General features: G+C 36.0%; 1 long non-coding RNA gene across 2 annotated transcripts in view; it reads left to right on the plus strand.

The window, feature by feature from the left end:
• LOC118553054 (uncharacterized) overlaps positions 1-21040 on the plus strand; it is a 62738-nt gene that overhangs the window by 13856 nt on the left and 27842 nt on the right. For both annotated transcript variants that reach the window (XR_013446779.1, XR_013446780.1), the window contains exon 3: positions 7378-7498. This is a non-coding gene — a long non-coding RNA (uncharacterized LOC118553054). The remainder of the gene's footprint in view (positions 1-7377; positions 7499-21040) is intronic.

Genomic DNA, 21040 nt, shown 5'->3' on the forward strand with positions numbered 1-21040 from the left:
TTCCACCAAAAAATTACTAGCAGTAATAAACAAATTCAGTAAAGTGTCAGGATACAAAATGAATACCCAGAAATTGGTAGCATTTCTATACACTAACAATGAAGTCACAGAAAGAGAAATTAAAAAAAACAAAACACCATTTACAATTGTACCAAAAAGAATAAAATACCAAGGAATAAACTTACCCAAGAGGTGAAAGACCTGTACTCTAGAAACTATGAAACACTGATGGAAGAAATTGAAGATGACACAAACGAATGGAAAGATACTCCATGCTTATGAATTAGAAGAATTAATATTGTCAAAATGTCTATATTACCCAAAGCAATCTAAAGATTCAATGCAATCCTTATCAAAATACCGTTAACATTTTTTGCAAAACTAGAATAAATAATACTAAAACTTGTATGGAACCACAGAAAAATGCCAAACAGCCAAAGTAATCCAGAGAAAGAAGAACAAAGCTGGAGGTATCACAATCCCAGATATCAAGATAAACTACAAAGCTGTGGTAATCAGAACAGTATGGCACTGACACAAAAAGAGACACATAGATCAATAGAACAGGAGAGAAACCCCAGAAATAAATCCACATATTTATGGTCAGTTAACCTAGAAAAAAGAGGCAAAAATATTGAAATGGGAAAAGATAGTCTTTTCAATAAATGGTGCTGGGAAAACTGGACAGATACATATAAAAGAATGAAGCTAGACTACTTTCTAACACCATACACAGAAATAAACCCAAAATGGATTAAAGACCCAAACATGAGATCTGAAACCATAAGAATCCTAAAAAGAGAACACAGGCAGTAATTTCTCTGATATCACCCAGAGCAACATTTTTCTAGATATGTTTCCTAAGGCAAGGGAAACAAAAGCAAAAATAGACTATTGAGACTACATCAAAGTAAAAAGCTTTTGCCAAAGAAGAAAACCATTGAGAAAAGGACAACCTACTGAAGGGGAGAACATATTTGCAAATGATATATCTGATAAGGGGTTAATATCCAAAATATATAAAGAACTTGTACAACTCAACACCAAAAAAACAATCCAATTAGAAAAGAGGAGACATACAGATTTCCAACAGATACATCAAATGATGCTCAACATCACTAATCATCAGGGAAATGGAAATGGAAACCACAATTAGATGTTACCTCATGCCTATTAGAATGGCTAAAATCAAGAAGACAAGAAACGAGTAGTGGCGAGGAGAAAAAGGAATCCTCATGCACTGTTGGAATGTAAATTGGTACAACCATTGTGCAAAACAGTATGGATGTTCCTCAAAAAATTAAAAATAGAAATACCATATGATCTAAAAATTCCACTACTGGGTATTTACCCAGGGAAGTTGAAAACACTAATTTGAAAAGATATATGCACCTCTATGTTTATTGTAGCATTATTTATAATAGCCAGGACATGGAAAGAACCTAAGTGTCCCTCAGTAGACAAACAGATAAAGAAAATGTGGTATATTTACACAATGGAATATTACACAGCCATAAAAAAGGATGAGATCCTGCCATTTGAGACAACATGGATGGACCTCCAGGGTATTATGGTAGATGAAAGAAGTTAGACTGAGAAAGACAAATACCATATGATTCCACTCATAAATGGGATCTAACAAATGAGTAAACAAAGAAAAAGAATCAGAGCTATAAATACAGAGAACTGATGGTTGCTAGAGGGGAGCAGGGTGACGGGTTGGGCAAAATGGATGAAAGGGAGAGGGAAATACAGGTCTCCAGTTATGAAGTAAGTCATGAGAATAAAGAGTAGAGTATCAGGAATACAGTCAGTGATATCGTAATAGCAATGTAATTGGACAGATGGTAGCTACACTTGTGGTGAACACAGCATAATGTATAAACTCGTCAAGTCACTAAGTTGTACATCTGAAACTAATGTAACATTGTGTGTCAACTGTACTGAAATTTTTAAATAAATGAATAAATGGAAAAAATGAAAGACGAGGCTAACAATAGGAAATATCACAGGTGTCCCGCTGAGGATGGTAGGGAGTGAATTTGGAAATGTTAAGAAAGATTTTAGGAATTAGGGTTCCTCCAAATTCTTCAGTACCTCCTAAATAACCTATTTCAATAAGCATAATTCCATTTTTTGCCTTTTTTATTTGATTGATTTAAGCATAATCCAGTTTCTCCAGAAAAAAAGACATTAAGCTCTTTTTTTCAAAATCTGAGACCACTGAACTCCAAGTATAGAAATTAAACCTGCATTGGGAAATTTCAGTAGATGAGTTACCTCTAGAGATAGTAGGTTGAAAAGAGTGTCAAAATGAAGGAAAATATTGTTACCTCACATGTTTAAAATTTCTTCAGAATAGTTTAAATGTGGAATGCCGCACTACAGCATAAACAAAACAATTGTATTTCATATAAGTACTATGGAAACCAGAGATCTGGTTGTTGAACCCCAGTGGTGCCCAATGTTCTGCCGGAAGAGACGTAAAGGATCATTTTCAGGAATATGGCTGGCAAAATGAAATAATCTTCTGAGTAGAATATAGTGAGATCAATCTCTTCAAATTGAAGAAAAAAAATATATACACACAAATGTATATAATGGTTATTTTCCTCCTGATTAGACATTTTCCTTTAAGAATACTGAAAACATTTCTTTTCTCCTTATTATCTTGCTCCTAAAACTGAGCACGACTTGATTTGATTAGATGAGCTCGACATGCATTTCTCTTGGTCAGTTTGGCTTACTGATGATGGATTATTTTAATTCTCCCCAAATAAAACCAAGAGATACTGATAGTTGATTTCCTATAAGTAAAGGACCTCGGTGGCTCAGTCAGTGAAGTGTCCAACCCTTGATTTCAGGTCACCTCATGATCTCAGGGGCGTGAGATGGAGCCTGCTTGCCCATCTCCCTCTGCTCTTCCCACCCCCACCCCCACCTGTCTCTCTCTCTCCCTCTTTCTCTCTCTCTCTCAAATATAAACAAACAAACAAACAAGGAAGTGACTGAGGCAGCTCAGATATGATAGACTCATAAACCACTATGAAAGTGAATATCTCATTTTCTCTAAAACATAGTTGAAGCATCTGTGGAGACAGTGAGGTAAGGTAATAAAAAAAAATCTTAAAATTATCTTCAGAGCAATCACCAAAGGAGTAAAAATTTAATGTTATTCAAGAAATGATTTTTATTCAAGAAAATCAATTACACTGATGTTAGATTGCTTTAAAGTAGTTTGGTTCCCTAAAATATAACAACTAAAGTAAAAATATCCTACTTGCAATATTTTAGATTTATCATTTGATAATGAACATGTGCTTAACTATGTGAAAAGCAGTGCAAGTTTGCAAACTATAAAGGTCAAGTAAAATCATTAAGATTGTGGCAAAATATTTTTGAAGATCACGTCATATGACAAGAAATCATGATTTTATTCAGCAAACATATAATGATTATCTTTTGAAGGGACAGAAAAAATGAAGTGTCAAGTCCTTGACTTCAGCAAGCAAGAAAAGACATGCTGATAGCATTAAGAAATAATAATAGATCAAGTGACATAAAGGAAGTACAGGGAGTCTAGATGAGTTTGAGTGATGTTGTGTTAGGACAGGTCTTTATCATAATTATCTCTTGAACATAAAAGTGAATAATTTGTGATAGCATATGACAAGAAACTTGAATGAAGTCAAAGAGGAAGAAAAGAAAATGTATGGATCTAGGAAAGCATAGACTATGTTCTGTGATCTTGCAATAGTCTACTTAGGTAGAGGTCCATGTGGTGAGAAGTTGTAAATAATTACGCTAGAAGTGCAGGTTAGAACCAGATCATCCACTAAAAAAGAGCAAACAAGAAGTACAAAGAGAAATAAGAAAAAAAATGAATAAATATATAATATGAAGTTAGGTAGTTATAACTACTACAAAGAAAAAATAAAGCAGGGTCAGGGGATAAAGAGAGAAGATGGATGCTATTTTAGGTTGAAGAAGAAGAGATATTTGAGCAGAGATCTAAATGGTCTGAGGCAATGAGTTATCCAGATAGAAGCTTAAGAGATTTTCAGGCATAAAGAAGAGTAGGCAAAGAGGCAGAAACAGACTTGGTGAACTCAAATAATAACAAGGACTCTAGAGTGGGGGAAGAACAGGGAACAAAGGCCAAGCAGTCAAACATGAATTCAGAGAAATAGGCAGGGACAAGATCCTGTATGCCATGGGAGTGACTTTGGGTGAAGCGTGAAGGAAAACCACCTGAAGGTTTACAGCAGAAATGACTTGATATGATTAGTGATTTAAAAGGATTTCCAGGGGCACCTGGGTGGCTCAGTCGGTTAAGCTTTAGCGTCAGACTCTTGGTTTCCGCTCAGGTCATGATCTCCTGGGTCCTGAGATCAAGACCCGCAAAGAGCCCCCGGTGGAGTGCAGTGCTCAGTGGGGAGTCAGCTTGGGATTTTTCCCTCTGCTCCTCCCATACTCCCACCCCTCTCTCTCTCTCAAATGAATGGAGAGGAGTTGGAATGGTGAGAAGTGATTGGTTCCTGGATCCATTTTTAAAGGTGAAGCCCTCAAAATTTGTTGTTGTGTAGGCTACGGATAAGGAGAGAAAGATGATGCAAGGATTCTTTTCAAGGATTTTGACTTCAGCCCGAAGGCAGATAGTAAGGCTATTCAGTGAAATATGAGAAAATTGTGATAGGAACAAATTTAGTAAGTGGAGAATGGGGGGTAGGAATCAATAATCCACTTCTGAATGTGCTAAACTTGAGATGTTTGCTAGACATCCCATGGAGAGCTTAAATATTCATATGGATATGTGTCTACAGTTAAAAATATTAGGGCTAGAAATAAAACTTGATGGTTATCAGCCCATAGATGCAAATAGAAGCCATAGAATTCAAAGTTTCTAGAAGAAGAAAAGAAAAAGGTGTGAATCTAAGCTCTAGGGTATTCTGATATGTAGAGATAAAAAAGAGGAGAAGGATATAGGAAGCCAAACAGGTTAAGTGGAGGCCAGTGAAGAGTGCATATTTCTTTTAGTTTGAGACTAAAGATAAAATAGTAAAAATAAATAAGCAAATCACATAATGAGAGGGACTAGTGTTAATGAATGTCACCAAAATTAAAATAGGTATTTTGTATAAAGCGACTTCAGTTTTTAGCTTTACCTTCACAGATAGCAATTTGTTAAATTCTTACAGAGACTGATACTTTTACAAAACTGAAATTGAAGAATGACCCAAGTAATTTTGTGAAAGAATAAAATATATATGAAAATCTGTACTGCTGGGTAATATTGCTGTTCTTATACAAACAGGTAGATAAATCAATAGGAGCAATAATTTTTATAAAAGCACTTTTAAAACCAAATCAAATCCAAAAATCTTAGAGATTCCCATTGCAAACATTCATGAATTTAAGTGCATCCCTAGAAAAGTATTCCAGGTCCAGACTTAACCAGAACAGGTAATAAAACTCAATTTTCTTAGAAGTTAGAGTTGGACTTATCGTGAAATAAAAGAGTAAAGGGGTGCCTGGGTGGCTCAGTTGGTTAAGCCTCTGCCTGTGGCTCAGGTCATGATCGTGGGGTCCTGGGATTGAGCCCATAGTCAAGCTCCCTGCTCAGCAGGGAGTCTGCTTCTCCCTCTCCCTCTGACCCTAGCCCCTGCTCGTGCTCTCGCTCTCTCTCAGATGAATAAATAAAAAAATCTTAAAAAAATAAAAGAAATAAAAGAGTAAAGTAAAAATACATATTAGGTATAACAAGTCAGAGCTTAAGTGAGTAGGAGAATAAAAACAATGAAAGCATTTACATAAAGGAAATGTTTGTTTCCTTTCTTGGAATAAATCAATTGTAGCTTCCTAAACAAATCAAGGAGATAATCAGTAGTGTCCAAAACAAAGCGTTCAGTATACTTAGCTGCTTTTAGTGTCCATTCATGGGAACTTAAAGGAACAATTAAGAAAGCTTCTTCTTGCCACTCACTTCCTTTGATCTATAGAAGATTTGCACAAATACATCTACTTATTTATTTAGACACTAACAGGTCAGGCAAAAGGGGATAGGGACCTCCTCAGCAGCTGCTAACAACACTGTTTTTCTCTAAACCAGAAGGGGAAGTCTGGGAAATGCACCAGAGCTCCCTACCCTTCTACTGCAATTTATTACACATGCCCATATGTCTTTACGAGAAATCATGGTTACCTAACACGGGTAAGGCATCAGCATAATTTTCCAGAGCCTTACTACTTGGGCTACTCCCTGTGAAATATGCAGCTTAAGAGAGGTAGGATACCAAATGGCAGAGACTTGTAGGTTCTCAGAATTTTAAACAACTGAAATAACATAGAATAGGGCTTACATTCTAGTAAATTAAGAACCTATCCATAAAAATCTAGTCAAATACTCTTATCATAGAAATTTAAAACTCATTGCCTGTACATTTAGATATATTGTATTCTTAGAGAATACCAATTTGTTTTCATATTCTCCATAGGTACTGCTTCAGGTAATACGGGCACTCAAGGTGAATTTAAGATACCAGCGTGGTCATAGTACTGTAATTCCCATGGCTGAAGTTATGTGAATGAAAATGTTTCGGGTCTCACTGATGCTTTAATTTTATCATTTAGACTGAGTTGAATCCCAACCCTTCTCCTGCCCCATAGCACAAATAGCTCAAGCAACACTGGTGAACTAGTGATACCTACACAAAAAACATTCCTTTTTCAGTCCCTAATTGTATAACAGGTGATTTCGGCGGCTGATGGCGAGAGCACTGCAACAAAGGACGCCTTGCTAAGGACCAAGTTTTTGATAGATGGTTGATTGAGTACAGTTACATCTGGTTCATAACAGCTGGAGGGATTCTTTAACTTGAGCCCTCACGGTGCAGCGGTGATTAAGAGTGCACAGCCTCTGGAGACCAACTGCTTGGTTCAAATCAAGCTCCACGGCTTTTAGGCTATGTGAGGAATGCCTAGGTAACAGGGGACTTTCGATGGCTGAATGAATTGCTGTAAAGCTGAGAAAGCATTGCTTAGAAAATAACAATGATGCAACAAATGTTAATTATTTGAGAACAAACCAAAATGGTACTATCATGTAAGTTGACTAAAGAATTAATTTTAGTGCAGGCGTAACACTTTTAATTTATGTAAAGCCCACTTTATATAATCCTCTCCTGTGGAGTGAGGGCTGAATTTAGTGACTCACTTCTAGTGAATAGAACATGGCAAAAGGGATGGCACTTTTTAAGATTTTATTTATTTGAGAGAGAGAGAGCACGCAAGAGTCAGGGGAGAGGCAGAGGGAGAAGCCGACTCCTGTCTACCGTGACCAACCTTTCTCACACTCTCTTGATCTCTTGTTCTCTCTAGACCCTCACTCGGGGAGAAACAGGCTGCCGTGTTGTGAACGGTCCTGTAAAGAGGCCCAAGTAGCAAGGAACTATTGTCTTCATCCAAGAGCCAGGAGGATTTGAAGCCTGTTCATAATGATGTGAGTAAACTCAGAAAGGTATAGATGACTGCAGTCCCAACTGATGCCTTGACTACATTCTTTTTTTTTAATTTAATTTTATTATATTATGTTAATCACCATACATTATATCATTAGTTTTTGATGTAGTGTTCCCTGATTCATTGTCTGTGTATAATACCCCGTGTTCCATGCAGTACGTGCTCTCTTTAATACCCATCACCAGGCTAACCCATCCCCCAACCCCCTCCCCTCTAGAACCCTCAGTTTGTTTCTCAGAGTCCATAGTCTGTCATGGTTCATCTCCCCCTCCAATTTCCACCCCCAAGTCATTTTTCCCTTCCTACTATTTCTTTTTTTTTTTTTTTTTTAACATATAATGTATTATTCGTTTCAGAGATACAGGTCTGTGATTCATCAGTCTTACACAATTCACAGCACTCACCATAGCACATACCCTCCCCAATGTCCATCACCCAGCCACCCCATCCCTCCCACCCCCCACCACTCCAGCAACCCTCAGTTTGTTTCCTGAGATTAAGAAGCCTTGACTACATTCTTAGGAGAATTTCTGACTCAGCTAAAATAAAACCTACTCCAGTCCACTAATTTAACTAGATAAAATGGGCTTGATTGTAAGTGTGAAAAATTGGAGTATAGGTTATGGAAGTAAGTGGAAGCTCCTTCTCCAGCCAGTTGCTGATGTGTAGAAACACTGGCCCAGTGCTGCCGGTTCTTTTGACTTTCTCAAGAAAAGTCAGATAGACTTAGTTTAATTTTTTCTGTGAAACTTTTAAATGTTGACAACCAGTGATATGTCCTAAAAGACCCTATAGTCTCACCACAACATGAGTGGGGACCACATGCCAGCCAGTTTTCAGCCCCTATCTAAATGAACATTACTCTCTCAGCTTATTTAACCATTTTATTCAATTTTGTTTTAGTTTCACTTCTTTTTTTTCTTTTAAATTTTACTTTCCAGGCAAGTTTTTAGCTCTCCTGGGGTAAGCATGGAAAGGGAAAAGCCTAATTGCTTAAGAGGACAACTACACTGAGATAAACTTGATAGTGACATAAATAAAAAGAAACCCAAAGGAGAAGGGAAACTCAAGAAGAGAGTTATAGCATTCATCCATCCCTGTACCAGAAGATTCTACTTTTAAATGTCAGCCTATGAAGTCTTAGGTTTTAAATTGTGAAGAAAAGCTGGATGTTTCAACATGTGGCTATTGAGATGTCACTTTCATTGAGGACATGTTCCTGGGCTCAGAGTTTTATTTTTTTAATTTTATTACCATTTTTTTAATATTTTCTGGAAAATATGCTGGCCTGTCACACTGTCACACTGGTCAGTTAAGAGTTATGGACAGTATTGTATTTATTTTGTCTTACATCCTTTGAGTATTTTTTAAACCTTGGAACACAATGATTTTTCTGTTTTCTCTTAGCTTTCTCAGCTATTCTTTCCTACCCAAATCTAATCATGTCCTTGTCTGGTCATTTTCTTTTTCCTGCTCAAAAATATTTTTACTTTCAAACAGGGCCAAAAATAAAATAGTCATGAAATTGTCAGTATAATTTAAACTACTGCTGCCTCAAAAGAAAAGACAATTTCAATATTTAAAATATTTTTATTTTTTTTCTAACTCACTACTTTAATTATCATAATATGGGCAGCATACGGGTTATTTATAAAACAAAAAAACTTATTACTACCATTTTCCAAATTATCAATTATATGAGGAAACAGATTATCCTTACCTTATTTTTTTTAAAAGGCGCTAATAGTGAAAATATGCCTATGAAAACAAACCTCTGCCAGCATTTCCTAGTTTGATAGTGAGGAATGAGATTGGACATTATATTTAAAACTTTCTGAGCTTTCAGTCAGTCATAAGTGTTCAACCATATATTAAGAGAAAGAGTCCATAGATATGACTCTTTTCTGTAGAATAAATATAAGGAAAAATTATATTTCTCATGCAAGCATACAGAATTTCAAGAACTAAATATTACCTCATTCTAGTTTATTCATGCCTTAGCAAAATAACTTCAGGACAAATATTTTGTCATCTTATCTGCAATATTTTATCTCCAAATCAGTTGTGACTCTCCAAGTTCTTCTTTTTATTTACTTACTATTTCAATAGCATGGCCTAGGTTATAATACTTTCCTAGGGAATTTATATTTTCAGCAAATGGGTTAGGCAAAAAATAAGAAGAAATATAGTGCCTTTTAATTGCAGTAAAGCCAGCTGAAATAAAATTTCAATTTAATCAACATTTTAATACTTTTTATAGACATGACTATGCAGAATATAAGTATCAGTCCCTGTTATATCAGCAGGTTAGAAATTACATTGTAATAGCATTAAATTCTTTCTAAGAGAAGCTATATTTACATGACACCAAAATAACTGAGGGAAGGAAAATTTTGGGTTGGTCATCTGTGTTTGGATTCTTTGTGCGTTATGTGTTAGTGTCCTTTTGTTCCTCCAGAAGTTCTATGTATCATACAGCTATAAATTAGAGCATTGATAGCTCCTGTTCAGTAATGGGATAATACCAATTAAACGCAACTACTTGATGGTCTTGGTCATAGAACAAGAAGTAGGTGTGGTGATTAGTCCTAGGATTTATCCTGGGATAAATTTTGTTTAATATTTTTAAATAATTATAAAGTTAAAAGAGGAGGTACCCAATAAAACAATTAAATACAAGAGCTGTGAAGAAGAGGGATAATTACTGTATTTTAAATTGTGATTTTAATAGATTTCCACTACTGGAAGAAGTGGTCAGATTTTTTAAAATAGAGTAAAGTTAAAATAACTGCGAATGCACTGAAGCTTTGGGGATGCAGTCTCAGATACATCCCATTTAGTGCTTTTGACCTTCCTACGGGCATATGATTATATTGATATTTTAGTGATAGGAAACTGAGCCCTAGGTCAATTAATAAGTGGATGATGCAAAATTCTAAATTAGTTTCTTTCACCCAGGGCTGTGTGTGCTTTACCTCACATGTGAGAAGGGAAACAATACAAAATTAAATGGCAGTATCAGACAGAATATGACAACATACCCGCCCCCCAAAAAGTGCTAAATAGTATGAGGAAATCGTTAACTTTACGAGTCAACTTTCCTAAGCTCAGGGATGTCCAGATAGCTGGTAAAGCATTATTTCTGGGTGTGTCTGTGAGGTTATTTCTGGAAGAGATTAGCATTTGAATTAGGAGAACCAGTAAAGATCTTCCTCACCAAAGCAGATGGGCATCATCCAACACTTTAAAGGTCTGAATAAAACAAAGGTAGAGGAAAAGTGAATTTGCTCTTCACTTGAGTTGGGACATGCATGTTCTCCTGCTCTTGACATCAGTGCTCCCGCTTCTCAGGCCTTTGGACGTTGACTAAATTACATTAGGAGCTTTCCTGATTCTCCAGCTTGTAGATGGCAGATCATGGGAACTCTCCACCTCCATAAGCATATGAGCCAATTCCCCTGACATCTCACTCCCTCTCTCTTTCTCTCTCCCAATCTCCTATTGATTCTGTTTCTCTGGAGAACCCTGACTAATATATATATGAGTAATAAATATTCTATATAAATATTGAGTATCTGGTATAAACTGCTAAAAGTTAGGCTAGTTCCCCCTGGAAAATAAGCCCAAAACTTAAATCAATGACCTTTCATGTAAAGAAACAAGAAAAATAGAAAAATTGAGTAAATAAAGCCCAAGTAAGTAGATAAGAATAAAATCAATGAAGTAGAAAACAGAAATCAGTAGAGAACATCAATGAAATCGTGGTCTGGTTCTTTTAGAAGATAAAATGATAAACCTCTAACCAAACATCAGGAAAAAAAGACAGAAGAAATAAATTACCAATGTAAGGTGTGAAAGAGGGGATGCCACTACAGATGTGTAAGATATTAAAATGGTAATAATGAATATTATATACAATGCTATGTCAATAAACTTGAAACTTAGGTGAAATAGACAAATGTCTTGAAAGACACAAACTACCAAAGCTGATTCAAAAAAAGACTTAGATAATCTGAATAGTTTTATATTTCTTTTTTTTTTTTTTAAAGATTTTATTTATTTTTGACAGAGAGAGTGTGTACAAGCAGGGGGAAGTGGCAGGCAGAGGGAGAGGGAGAAGCAGGCTTCCCACTGAGCAGGGAGCCCGCTGTGGGGCTTGATCCCAGCACCCTGGGATCATGGCCTGAGCCAAAGGCAGATGCTTAACCATCTGAGCCACCCAGGTGCCCCAGTTTTATATTTCTTTTAAAAATTGAATTTGTAACTAGAAACATTTACACAAAGGCAATGTTGGGCCCAGATGGCTTTATGGGGAAATTGAATGAGTTATTTAACAGAGAAATAATACCAAAACCAGAAAATAGAAAAGTAGGAACTACTTTCCAACTTATAATATGAGGCTAGCATTGATTTACTCTAATACCAGGAGAGAAAATAAAATATCCCTCATAAACATAGATGGGAAGATCTTTTAACAATTTAGCAAATCAAATCCAACAATATCTAAAAGGGATAATACATCACGACCAAGTGAGGTTTAACCAAGTAATACAAGTTCAGTTTAATATTAGAAAATCTATCAGTGTAGTTCATCACATTAATAAACTAAAACAGACAAGCCAAATGGACATCTCAATAAATGCTGAAAAAACATTTAACAAAATCCAACAATCCTGATGAAAAATAATCTTAACTGGTAATTGAAGAAAACATTCTTATCTGATTTTTTAAAAATCTGTGAAACTATTAGTTAACATTATACCTAATGGTAAAAGATAAATGCCTTCTGTGGGGGAATGGGTAAAATTGTCAGTGGGGATTAAGGAGAGTACTTGCGATGAGCACTGGGTACTGTATGGAATTGCTGATTCATCATATTGTACATCTGAAACTAACATAACACTGTATGTTAACTATACTCAATTAAAAAAAAAAAAGATGAATGTCTTCCCCTAATATCAAGAACAAAGTAAAGATGTCACCTCTCATGTCTTTTATTCAACAATGTATTGAAGGTTCTAATCAGTGTAGTTAGGGCAAGGAAAAGGAATAAAATCATGCTAGTGGGAAAGAAAGAAAAAACAATGTCTTTATTCCCAAATGACATGGTCATCTGTGTAGAAAATTCTATGGAATCTACAAAAAGAAAAAGCCACTAGAACTAAATAACATGTGGTAGCCAATTTGTAGGATACAAGATCAATATATAAAAATCAGACATATAGGGGCGCTTGGGTGGCTCAGTCAGTTAAGCGTCTGCCTTCGGCTCAGGTCATGATCCCAGGGTCCTGGGATCAAGTCCCACATCGGGCTCCCTGCTCAGCGGGGAGCCTGCTTCTCCCTCTGCCTGCCGCTCCACCTGCTTGTGCTCTCTCTCTCTCTCGTGTCGAATAAATAAAATCTTAAAAAAAAAGGCATATAGCTACACAATAGCAACTAAGATGAGATATAGCAATAAAAAACCTATTTATATAGCATCAAAAATATGAAATAATTAGGAATAAATCTAGCAAAAAAATGTGAGACTTATACATTTAACACTACATAACATTGCTGATAAAAATAAAAGATGACTTATATAAAGATCTACAGTGCTCAGGAATAAGTAGAATCAATAGAAAGTTAATCTTCCCCAAATTGATCTAGGATTTCAGTGCAACATCATCAAAATCCCAGCAGACTTTAAAAAATTGAAATTGAAAAACTGATTATAAAATTCAAATGGCAAAAAAAATCAAAACAAAAAACAAGACAAAAACAAAAAATCCCTAGAAGAACTAAAAGTACTTTGAAAAAGAAAAAAATAAAAAAGACTTACATGGCCTGACTTCAAGACATATTCTGTAGTTACTGTAATAAGGCACTACGGTTTGGTTTCAGGATAGACAAATGGATGGAACAGAATTGAGTTCATAAATGTACTCATAGAACAAAATGTTTGTGACATTGATTTGGCAAAGATTACTGAGATACAACACAAAAATTTTATGCATAAAGAAAAACATTGATGGAATTGACTTCAAAATTACAAACTTCTGTTCTTTGAAAGTCATTCCTAATAAATTGAAAATACAAGTGACAAATTCAGAGAAAGTATTTGAAAATCTGGTTCTGATAAAGAACTTACATCCACAATATATAAAGAACTTCCACAACACAACAGTAAGGGGGGAGGGGGTGGTAGGGAATTACTTAATTTTTTAAATGTGTAAAACATCTAAATATATATTTTACCAAAGAAGATATATGGATGGCAAATAAGCACATGAAAAGATGCTAAATATCATTCATTATACATTAGGTACATGCAAAACAAAAAGCACAAAGAGCCGCTACTCACCTGTAAGTATCTAAACTTTAAAACACTGATCATTCCTAATGTTGTCAAGGATGTATATAACTAGAATTCTCAAACCATGTTGATGGGGATGTAAAATAGTACAACTACTTTATGTCGTTTTCCCTCTTTTTAGTGCTTTCTATTGTAATTGGGCATTTTATATGATTCAATTTTATCCTCTTTCTTGGTGTACCATGCATAATCTGTTGGGGTTAATGTGGAGCATGAAATCAGCCATAATACCTGACTTGCTAAAATGTAACACAGAGGCCACTGGGGTCAGGGAAGGTTTCCGAGAAGGACATAGGCCTTTGGAATGCCGAGGCCTGCGTGACCATGACCCCACTGCTGTAGGAATGCCACAGGGAGTTGCCTTTCCCAAAGCTTTCTTAGCCCAAACAACCGCCTTGTGATCTAAGAGCTGTATGCATTGTCCCCCTAGGCTATGTTTAGCAGGACTGGTAGAACACACAGATTAGCATATCGTATCTTTCCAGTAAACAGATCCTCCTAGTTCCAGTAAGACCCCTTGTTACACATCACATGCTTGAGAAACAGTGATAAAGATGTGTGATTATCCTGAAGGACCAATAAAAGCAAAGAAGGGCAAAGGGTCTTCCGTCTCTGAGCACTGACCCCCTTGCCTTCTCCTCTCTTTCACAGCAAAGTTTGGAGTAATCTTTCATCATCAGTCAGTACGGGGATTGCTGGCCATTCCCGGCATAATCCTTTTAATAAATACTTTTTGTAGTTGCCCTACGGTTTATGTATTTTTAAATGGTTTGAGTCCACCTTCAAATAATGCTATACCACTTACTGTGTAGTCGAGGAACTTTATACCAGTATTTTTAGTCCTCCCTCTCATCCCTGTGACGTTTCTGTCTTGCATTTCACTTATCCATTACTATAATTATCCAATAAATTGCGACTGTTACTGCTTCTAACAAACAGCTGTCTTTTCTTTTTTAAGTGTTTATTTAAATTCTAGTTAGTTAGGGGTGTCTGGGTGGCTCAGTCAGCTACACGTCCAACTGTTGGTTTTGGCTCAGTTTATGATCTCAGGGTCATGAGATCGAGCCCTGTATTGGGCTCCATGCCCAGCGGGGAGTCTGCTTGAGATTCTCTCTCCCTCTTCCTCTGCCCCTCCCGCTCATGCTCTCTCTCTCTCAAATAAATAAAATAAATATTTTATTAAAATTCTAGTTAGTTAACATATAGTGTAATATTGGTTTCAGGAGTATAGTTTAGTGATTCATCACTTACATATAACACCCAGTGCTCATCACAAGTGCCCTTCTCAATACCCATCACCCATCTAGCCCATCCCCCACTCACCTCCCCTCCAGTAATCCTCAGTTTGTTCTCTGTAGTTAAGAGTCTCTTATCGTTTGCCTCCCTCTCTCTCTCTTTTTTTTCCATTCCCCTAAGGTTCATCAGACAGCTGGCTTTTAGATCAATAAAGATTGAGAAAAAAATTAACAATTTTATTTTATCTTTATTTATCCATTTTCTGATGCTCTCCCTTTCTTTATGTAGATCCAGGTGTGTGACCTGTGTTATTTTTTTTTTCTGCCTAAAGAACTTCTTTTAACATTTCTTTCAGGGAAGATCTGCTGGTGATACATTTCCTCAGTCTTTGTGTCTGGGAAAATATTTCTCTTCACTTTTTTTTTTGGTAAAGATTTTATTTATTTATTTATTTATTTATTTATTTATTTATTTGAGAGAGAGAGAAAGTGTGAGGGACAGAGGGAGCTGAGCAGGGAGCCCGACAGGGGGCCCAATCCTGGGACCCTTGGATCATGACCTGAGCTGAAGGCAGTTGCTTAACCGACTGAGCCACCCAGGTGCCCTTTCTCCTTCATTTTTGAAGGATACTTTCATTGGACATAGAATTAATGTTGGCAAGGTTTTTTTCTTCTAACATTTTATAAAGATTTTACTCCACTCTCTTCTTGTGTGCTCCAATTTGGATGAGAAGTCTGGTGTAATTATTATTTTTGTTCTTCTATGGGTGAAATGCTTTTCTTTTAAGACTTTTGCTTTGCCTTCAGTTTTTGCAGTTTGAATATAATATCCTTAACTGTGAGGGGTTTTTGTTTGGTATTTAACCTACCTGGTTTTCTTTGAACTTCCTAGATCTGTAGTTTGGTGTCTACAATTAATTTTAAAATTTTCTCAGCCACAAAAAAAAAAAATAATAATAATAATAATAATAAAATAAAATAAAATTTTCTCAGCCATTATTACTTTAAATATCTCTTCTTCTCCATTTGACATTCCAATTATGCATATATTATAACTTTTGAAATTACCCCACAGTTCTTAGATGCTCTAGGTTTTTTGTTTGTTTAATTTTTTTCTTCTCTGTTTCAGTTTTGGAAGTTTCTATTGAGGTATCTTGAAGTTCATTAATTCTTTTCTCAGCTGTAGCAAGTCTACTGATAAGTATGTTCAAGGTATTCATTTCTTTTACTATGTTTTTTTATTTCCGTCATTTCCCTTTAATTTTTTTTTTATGGTTTCCATCTCTGTGCTGTCATTATCCATCTGATCTTAAATGTTTTCAACTTTTTCCATGAGAGTCCTAATTATATTAAACATAGTTATTTTAAATTCCTTGTCTGATAATTCTAATGTATGTGCTATATCTGAATCTGGTTCTGATGATTGTTGTGACTCTTCAGACTTCACTTTAGTACACTTTTTTGACTTGCCTGGTATTTTTTGTTGCTGGTGTTGAAAGCTGGACATGTTGTATTGGGTGATAGGTAATGGAGTAAATAAGCCTTTAATGTTAATCTAGCTAGGAGATGTGTTGTGCTTAATATTTGTTGCAGCTATAGATAACTGAAGTTTTCAAATTCTTAAAGTGTGCTTGTTTTTGTCTTGGCTTTGACTTTAGGGTTTACCTTTGTGCTGTTCCTCAGAGAAAGTCTGTATCTTTCAGCTCTCTCCACTGTTATACTGAAAGCATTTTAAAGTGGTAATGAGAGGAGGGGGTGTTCTATAATCTCCTTTTTAAATTTCAATGTTTTAATAAGCCTATATCTCAGAGTAAAGTCTTTCTGAGAGTTTTTGTTCCTACTCTAGGGATATAGCTTTTATCCCCCTCTCTTTCCTATACTTCTGTTCCTGGTGCAGCATTCTTAATCTATTTCCTTGAAACCCTCTTCCCTATTCATTATCCCACCCCAGGTGGGACAGAAGGCTAAAGCAGGTTGAAGTGTGTGAAATTTTGTTCAGCCAGCTGGGATGAGCTTTAGTAGAATTTTGTGGTAAGCCTTCTGGTAACATCCTTCCCTCTAGAATGGAGGCCTTTGTTAAATAGAAGGATCTAGGAGGTTTTCACAATGGCTGTTCTTCCCCTCCCCTTTCCAGGGCCAGGATATTTGCCCCAATTCCTCACCATGAGAACACTGTGGGCTTCTGGACAGAAAGTTCATGAAAGTGCGGGGGATTCCTATGACTACAGCCCTCAAGATTTTCTCTTTCTCACAGTTGTCTGTACTCAGTTTCTAGCAATTTGTCAAAATTACTAGTTAAGTAAGTGGTTCTACCAAGGTATGGTATTGAGGATCTTCTGCCCCATGTAAACAAACCTTGGATAGTATATTTCTCTGAATTCATCTCTGTCTCTAAATTTCAGAGTGATGGCTTTCTCTGCAACTTCTGTTCTCTGGTGGATGGGTCCAAATATGGTTGTTTTTTTTTCCCCAGCATTTTCTTGTAAGAAAGGGAGGGACAACTTGCAAGCTCTTTACCTATCAGAGCTGAAAATGGAAGTGGTGCAACTGCTTTGGAAAACAGTTCAGCAGCTTTTTAAAAAGTTAAATATAGATTTACCATATGATCTAGTCATTCCACTCCTAGGTATTTCTCCATGAGAAATTATAACATATGTCCCTACAAAGACTTGTACAGAAATGTTCATAGTAGAACTGTTCATAATATCCAAAAACACAGAATCAATACAAATGTTCATCAGTTGGTGAATGGATATACAAGTTGTGGTATATCCAACCAATGGAATACTACTCAGCAATAAAAACAACCAACTTTTGATACATGTAATGGCATGGAGCAATCTCAAAATAGTTATGCTGAGTGAAACAAGTCAGACAAAACAAAACACCTATTTTTTATGGTGTTTTGAAATGGCATAATTTCATTTTTATGAAGTTCTAGACAATGCAGACTAATCCATATGACAGAAAGCAGATAATATTTACATATAAAAACCTCCCATTAGGTGGGAGGAATTACAAAGAGCACAACGAAACTTTCAGGGCTTATAGCTATGTTTTCATGTTCACCGTAGTGGTAGTTTCATAGATTTACACATATGTTAAGACCTATCAACTTACACTTTAACATACACATTTTATTTTTTGCCCTACCTCAGGACTGCTCCTAAAAAAAAGAAGCTAAAGTTCATAAATTCTGATACTTCTCACATCAGAGTGGAATCTTAAGTTTCCACTCCTAGATTATCAGTTGACCTTAGTTCATTGCTTCCAACCGAACGAATGTGGGAGATTTGTACTTCCGTGTCTTTTAATGTTAGCTAAGAAAGGTTTGTGCCTGTCTTACCCATCTCATGATGTTCTTCCTTGGACCCCAGTCACCATTTTGTAAGCATGGAAAGCCACATGGAAAGGCAATGAATGTTTTAGCCAAGGGTCCAGTTAAAGTACTAGTGAACAGCAGCATCAATTCCCAGTTGCATGAGTAAATAATATCCCCAGTGACCCTGGTCCTCAGCCTTCAAGCTGCCTCAAGTGACACTGAATGGAGTAGCAGTGGGATTTTCCTACAGAACCCTGCTCAAGTTGAAGATTCATGAATAAAATAAATATTTTTTGGTTTTATCCACTACATTTCGGGCAGGTTTGTTACCCAACAATTGATAAATGGAACAGTTATTTATTGCCTTTATTTGTCCTTTCTTTATTTCCTGTTAATATTAACAGGTAATCAATGACTTCTGGTAAGTGTAAGTGTGAGTATATATGTATGAGAAAGGATGTTGACTATTTAAAATATAGCAAAAAATGTATCATCATATGCCCTTTGTTTATGACAATTTCATGCAAGCAATCTTTTGGGATTTTATTCCAAACACCTGTATCTTCTTTAGAGGAAATCCTGTTGATTACACTGCACTTAATGAAAATCAAGCCTTCCCTCTAAATCTTCTAGGATTAAAATAAATTTAAACCACTCTTGTGGAATTCCATATATTATATGCTTGTTTGTGGTATTTATCTATACATACAAAATCCTAAAGGAAATTAATATATTTCCTACTTTCATTTTTGAGAACCAGTATTTGTAATTCTTAATGACAAAGTGATTAGACTATTCTGAGGTGGTTTGCATTTTTAGGTCTTGATTTATTACATATTTATTACATCAATCTAATCCCTTTATCTAATAAATTAGGTCTAATCTGAAGTCGCATCTCTCCATATTTAGAACATCTGAACCAAAGTATAATCAACCACATGTTGTGACAACCACTAGCATCACCTAAGCTCAGTCTCTGTCTGCACTCTCAGACTTTAAATTCCTTGGAGGTTTGGTACTTCCCACTGTTAAACTATGTTATGTCTATATGAGGGTAATCGGGAGAAATTTCATCTAAGTTATGACATTATTATGGATTTTAGTGGGGATAAACTTTTAATAGGTATTTTATTGAATCATATAAAACCATATAGCATTTTGTAGATCAAAATAAATACATAATGCTAATTTTATATCATTCTACCTTATTACATAGAATGACAAAAGCCTCCCTAGTGACAGTAAAGGCTTAAGAAAAAGTAAGTACAGAGTGAGGAAGCATTTGTGTCTTAGAAATAAGAGAAACATATTATATTGCACACTGTCATAGAATTACTTTTGATTTAGTGAACAGAATTTTAAAAGATTATGTCAGACTTGTTCCAATAGGAATCAAAGGGTATCCAGGCAACTGAAGCTATGAAAGTTACTATCATTTCTCAAATAATTATATCCCACCGTAAACAAATTCAAGAACTTGAACTTGAATGTATGCAACTAACCGTGACTATTTAGAGTATTCTAAATTCCGTACTGATTCAATTAATACAGAAATGTAGATTTCCGTATAGTCATTTATGAAGCACTGGTATGTATAAAGTTTATCCACCTTACTTTTATTTATTAGAATGTTTGGTAGCATGGCTGATGACTCCCTGTCAGTAGACAATTCAGGCTTTCCCATGTACTTGACACAGGTATCCAAGATGATAGATGTAGATAGATTCATAGGTGGTCAGATAAATAGATAGAGGTAGGTAGGTAGGTAAGTAGGTAGGTAGGCAGGTACATACATAAAATGCATTTTACACACACTTGCAAACATAAGATACAGCAATTCTGAGTCACTACTATTCAAATATATGCAAACATGAAGCTCACTTTATTCTGGTTGGCTCTAAATATCTATTCCTCTTTGACAAAGAGGAAACTAAAGTTAGTTCTATTAATCATATGGAGTTCAGTCCAAAAATATTTTAGTTGAGAGATTAGAATTTCAGGGATGATCCAGATTCAGTCTTCAGTTCAGGTTTTACTTCTCTTGTTATCATCCCTTCGTCTTCTCCCTGGTCCTACATTTAATTTCACAGAATTCACCTGTATTATTTTGGGAAGAGTGTTGTAAGGAAGAAGCATTAAGACCTGTTTAGGAAAATGCAGAGTTGTGTGGCTGGCTCAGAATGACTGCTCTACCAGCGGAAAATGCTGGTGTCTCGAATGGTCTTCTCACTGGCTATTCTGAGGGATTGCCTCTGTCGGATAGTGTATTCAAGATGTGTCAGGCTGGCTACTGAGCATAATTTGCACACCTCAGATGTCAGAAACGTTGACAGGGGCACGGGCTAGGGGATTCTTGGACTTCTGAGCATGCTGTTTAGTGGAGGGAGAGCTTCCTATCAACGATAACCCAGGCCCCAGCTACCTTCCAGAATCTAAGCTAAATTCACAAGAAGCATACCAATCCCTACAGGGATGTGAATCTAAAATCCACCACTGCTTGTCTGGCCCCAGGCAGGTGACTTGCCCTTGCTGTGCCCTAATTCTGGCACAAAGCACAAATGAGAGCTAAAGAAGGTTTCACTAGTATTTTCAACTGTGACCTTTTCCCAGAAT

Source organism: Halichoerus grypus, chromosome 4 (genome assembly GCF_964656455.1).
Source record: "Halichoerus grypus chromosome 4, mHalGry1.hap1.1, whole genome shotgun sequence".
Classification (NCBI taxonomy): Eukaryota; Metazoa; Chordata; class Mammalia; order Carnivora; family Phocidae; genus Halichoerus; species Halichoerus grypus.